Source organism: Pinus tabuliformis, chromosome 7, assembly GCF_031772625.1.
Source record: "Pinus tabuliformis cultivar Carrire ecotype Pingquan chromosome 7, CPIR1, whole genome shotgun sequence".
NCBI classification, from domain to species: Eukaryota; Viridiplantae; Streptophyta; class Pinopsida; order Pinales; family Pinaceae; genus Pinus; species Pinus tabuliformis.
In genome coordinates, this window is record NC_142293.1 from 962381237 (window position 1) to 962387200 (window position 5964).

Below are 5964 nucleotides of genomic sequence, written 5' to 3' on the forward strand. Positions count from 1 at the left end.
GTTGCCCCCCAGGCCAACAAAATTGATTGCTACAATATTTCTAAAATGGCGATGATCCATGCTCAAAAAATGTTTAGGAATCTTCTGAATCGTTTAGATATAGAAGATTTCATATTGCAGGTTTCCACTGTGGCCACTTCCGCCAGATTACTTGGAGGCGGTAGGGAAAAAGTACCCATTAAGGTAGGGTCTTTTAGGAGGCCTAATCCAATATTTTGAAGTGAATGATTGCTTCCATGGATCATTGGAATGCTTCCCGTAACTTGTGAACTATTGGGGAGATATGTTTGTTGGTCGACGATTGTAATTCCTGCTTGGAAGGGAAATGAAATCTTCCTGAAGTAGGTTGACACAACTACAGCCATGGCATATATCCAGGGCCTTCCCAGTAGGATGTTGTAATCGAGGTTTCCGTCGATTACTTCAACATCAATTTCTACTATTTTTCCCCCCAGTTCAACTTGCAAGTTACTTAAAATCCCGTATGGAGTGTATCATCGTCCATCAAATGCTTTTAACATCGTTGACGATCGCGAAAAGGGTGGTGAACCTAAATTTTTCCAGCAACTCATTGACATAATACATGTAGATTTCCCCTCATCAATAATTGTTTGATGAACAGTTTTGTTGAGGGCTTTCACTTGAATAAGGAAATCTAGTTGAGTTGGTAACTCAGGGTCATATCCTTTGTGATTAAAGGATACAAGATTGGAATCCGTTGGGTCAATCCCACCTATTACTAATAATAGAGCTTGCTTTTAGGAGGGGTAATTTTGCGGTACCTCAAGTGTCGACATAGCGGATGGTGATTGGGCTGGGTCCTCTACTATATTATAATTCTGTGCTACTTTGGCACGAGGATTAAATGTCGACTTGTGTACTACTCCCTTTGGCGGTTTTATTGTCAGTTCAGGAATGATGGGTGGCGCAAATTCTGTCGAAGTTGTTGTCGAACTACTAGGTTGATCATTAGCCTTGTTATTCGACAGCTGCGGATTCCCGTAATACGTATTCCTTGTCAAAGCATCATTTTCTGCTCTGAGATAGACAACATAAGCACTTGGGATCGGGAAGCATTTTGATTAGCAACCAGTTCGGTTCCCGGGTTTGGAAACAGATCAGTCAATACTGCTGAGGTTTTTGAACTCTTAAAGAGTTTCTTAACTTCAGCTTTATGTGGACAATCTCTTGTCCAATGATCCTCATCACATATATGACACCCCACAGGGGGTTTCCTTTGCCCATAAGGGTTTGCAGAAGGTTTTCCAGGAGATGACTCATTCTGCTTCTTTTTTCTCCCTTTCTTTTTCTTCTTGCCCCTTGGTTGCTTCAGTTGTTTGCCCTTGTCGATCGACACGGCATTTACTTCCGAGGCAAGAAGTTCCTCATTTGCATTTTGACTAGAAATCTTACGGGACTTTTTAGATGTAGCCTTTGTCGATTTCATGTCTGTTGCACCAATCACGCCATCGCCAGCATGAGAGTCATTGTTTGATTTAGGAGGAGGAGGTACGGAAAATTCTGGTCTGGGAGCGTTAGGTATTTTATCGTAGAGCGTGCCAGACTGAGTATAAATCAAGTCTAAATATTGTGCACGAGCAATTACTTGCTCTTCATTGACGACTCCTCCTTTTGCCACATCTTCTGTAATGGAAGGTAATAATGACTTAATAAACCATTCAGCTAAAAGCTGATCAGGAACATACGTTTTTACCATTCTACGACGACGTCGCCACTCATGAATATGATCGGATATGTGAGTGTTCATTGTTTGCTTGAAATTCGTAAGAAGTTCTGTTCCCGTTTCGTACCTTATCGGTAACTGAAAATGGATTAAAAAGGTTGTGGCTAGGGTACTGAAGTTGTCAAACAAAGCTCTCGGTAACTCGATATGCCATTTTGCTGCCGGACCAATTAACGTCCTCTGGAAAAGGTGAAGCCTAATCGAATCATCGTTTAGGGTGTTTGATGAACACCACAGATGAAATGTCATCACATGATTCGACAGGTCTTCACCCAGATTTCCATTAAATTTAGGAATATCTGATGGAAGTTTATGCGGAATCGCTGGCCACCAAGGGGCATAAGCAATCAGATCATTCATTAGCTGGTTTAGATCTGGTAATTCTAGAGTTGCTACAAAGGGCAACTGTTGATTCAGGTTAGGCAAAGCATACCCAGGATAAGATGGAATCGCTTGAGCAGTGGGTCTCTGCATACCAGCATAATGTATTTGATGCTGGCAACTTTGACAAGGTTGATGGGCGTAGCCATTATAATATGGTTGCTGATAACCGCTTTGGAAATGTAGTTGCCCATTACTTACAAAGACTTGTTGCTCAGGTCCTTGATATGATTACTGGAATGGCGGTTGTTGAGATTGAATCAGCCATGGTTGTTGGACCATTTTCTGTTGCCCAATACTGGATGATTGACCAAGATGAGGAGTCATAATACTTGTTTTAGCCTGAGTCACTCCAGATAAGGAGGCTCTAACCTGAGGTTGTGATTGAGTCATTGAGACAAGAGGCTATTGTATTGCAACCTGAGAAACTTGGGGTTGACATACAACAGGTAGCGCTTGTACTTGCGACGCAATCAACATAGCAGGTATAGTGGGAATATTCGACACAGGGTGGACTGGTTGCATTGAATATACAACCCTTGGTTGTTGAGGCAGTATTGGTACCCAACCACTAGATGTAATTCCAGTTTGACCTGAACTTTGTTGTAAACTCCCATATGGTTGTTCTCCAGGAGGGAACAATGAAAAGGCATACTGCCCTCCATATGGTGGAAATCCAGTACTTAAAGGGTAGATTGGCCTTTGAAGACACATTGGATCACTTTGTTGAGTTTCAACATAAGAAATACCAGATGATAATCCGGATGAAGAAATAGGAACTGACCATGTCGTCAAAACAGTCCCTGATTGGACTCCAACTTGTTGTTGATAACTTGCCGGGACAAATGGTACACCAGCGAACATTGTTGGAGTAGCAGCAGGAGGTTCTGCTGCTGCTGTGTCGGATGACACAGTCCTAGATGTCGACAGTTGTTCAGACATGTCTAGTCTATCCAAAAGATTTCTTAGCGATTCTACAAGAACTTGCAATGAAGGGAGACTAATTTCGAAGACCAACGAGGGAAAGGTGATGATTATTCCGTTTAAAATAAATTTTAGACGCTTTGACACAACTTGTTTTTTCAATTTTTAAGAGTCGAGAAAAAACAAAAGATGAATCTAGTCGCCTTCGATTTTTAATGAGCCTGAAGTGACAAGTGCTTAGATGGACCTTTTCTGTTAAGGAGTCTGAAAGGGAATGAAAGGGACTGCTCTGGAAATCTAGGTAGAGATATTACCAAACCAATCACAAAACTGCAGAATACTTTTTACGGTACGGCAGTCAATCTTCCTGAATGCTGTGTTTAGTGCATTGCGATCGATATGGCGGCAGACACGGCTTCCTATGGATAAAGGATTAAGCCTATTGTGGTCTCCCAAAATATACTCGACGGTACGTGGGAGCACAAGTCCGTGCTGGCACTTATCGTCTCAAAGTGGAGGAATCACCCAACCATCAGTGAGAACAACAGTTACCAGGCTTTACGACGCCGGAATACGTCTCTAGCCTAGACTTCTAGATGTTGTGCGTTAAGTTCCAAAGCGTTGTTAGATTCATTAAATTTTTCTTATAGTTGATCTTGCTTAAGAAATTTGCCTTTCAGGTTCACCGTGAGATGTAGATGTATAATTCCTAAAATGCAATCTAAGATGATAAACAGTCCTTTATCTTCTTTGTGCAATGAAAATCCTAGCTACTAAGGAAAGAGAGACAATATTCTTTCACAAAGAGCAAAGAGCACACTCTAAATGCACTGTCTTAAATCAAACCAATCAAACAGTCTAAATGCAAATGCACATGCATGTATTTATTTTCGGCTTTCTTAGTATGTGAATGGTAAAAAGAAAGCTAATGCACAAATCTGAATTACTTTTCAGGTGACAATTATTAACAAGTTTCTTTTCAAAATCAAAAAATGGAGACAATCACAACATTTTACAATTTGGAAATGAATACTTGTTTTTAACACTAGAAAAACTACAAATTCAGACCAAATACAATAGTAACAGGATAATCGACTATCAATAGCAACCAAACTCTTTCCTATGACTGAAAATGACACTTGCGACACTTTCAAATCAATGGACGATAGTACAATTACGTTACTTTTTGCAAAGGGAAATTGAAAATGACTCAACAAATACACAAAAAAATTTACAATTCTTTGCACATTGGAGGCGGAATAATAGCAAGGAAAAGGGGTTTCAAACAGAGATATACTGATTACAGGAAGCAAAATTCATGAATAGAACTGAAAAGAATGAATCAAAAAAACCAAAATTGAACAATGCCTAGTCTGATCAGTGCACCTGTAACACAGGGAATTTGAAATGTAGCGCACCTACTACACTCGGGAAGTGCGCTGAATTTCAGATTCACAGAACAGTACCTACACTGGGCCAGAGACGAGACTTTGCTTGGGTTCCAGGTCACAGTTTGTAGTTCAGTTCATGGGTTTTGGCCAAGAAAATGGTAGTCGGTAATGCAACAATCAGGGGTAGATCTAAGGAGGTTCTAAGAGCTACCATGAGGGCAATCAGAGAGTTTTTGAATCAGTTGTTTAAGTCATAAACAAATCCCGGAGATTGACTGAAGCGACATTTATCTACTTTGCATTTGCATAGCAAATGCAGTTTGAAAGCTACCTGGCTCGACTTCAGGCTCCGTCTGTAAGTTTATAAAATAAACAAGAAGGAAGATAAACAAACAAACTAATTCGTCCCCAGTGGAGTCGCCATTTTGTTACAGGGAAAAGTGTCTACTCAGAACTGCTTATCACACTAAGGTGTGATAGCTGCCTTAGAAACAAACAAAGTAAAGCTACTTTCGTTTTTCCTTTATGAAGTATAGATAGAGAAGAACAAAGAAGACCAACCTCTGTCTTGCGCTAATCTCCTGGTTCGATTCCTCTCTTTCTTGATAGTCTTTCACTACTTGCTCCCTTGCACGCCCAGCTTCACAGAGTACCTGTAATATCACAGTAGCATAGCAATATACAAGAACATGGATCTATAATCATAAACAATCTAGGACCAGATGTAAATTGACCATACAAATGCAGCAAACATAAACGACATAAGAGTATGGAGGAAAACTTGAATAGCCTTTATTGATAAACAAGAAAGAGCCAAGGGGAGTTACAACCCGTTGTTCTGACCCAGCATCATCCTCTCAGCAAGGAAACCCCTCTTCACCTCATACAAAGCTTAGATCACCCAACAATCTGATGTTTGTCTCAAGAAACCAACAACAATTCCTTACAATATGCAAAATTCCATCCTCTGGATCTCTGGGATGAGGGATCCATATATAGATATCTGTAAGGGAGATGAGTCAGCTTGTGATTTGATTAGTGTCTTCCCTCTGATAGTTCTTGCTTCCACTTGGAGATTGATGATCTCTTACTCATCCTTGGTCGAATTCAGAGAGGCAAGTGTCACAGGAGAAGTTTCTGGAAGCTTCCATTGCCTCTCCACCTTGTGGAATGACACTGCCATTCGTCACTTCTCGCCTATCGCACCCCATAGAAGGTCTTTTTGAAATGCAATGCACCCACACAGTGTGTTTAGGTGAGATGCAACGCACTTTGCCTATGGAGCAGCTGAAATGATCCTGTTTTGACCAATTCTGAGCAGTTTTTCATGGAGAACTTTTGGGAGAAGCTGTAATCAGTTGACCTTGTTCCTTTAGGGGTTAGAACAACACTTTTAGGGACATAGGAGCCCTTGGTTTATGGACATTTCATGCTTGGGGTTGTAGTGCCAAAAAATGTCTATAACAGTATTGTTTTAGGACATCACATTTCAGGAGATGGGATTAAAGTTGACAAATCTAAAGT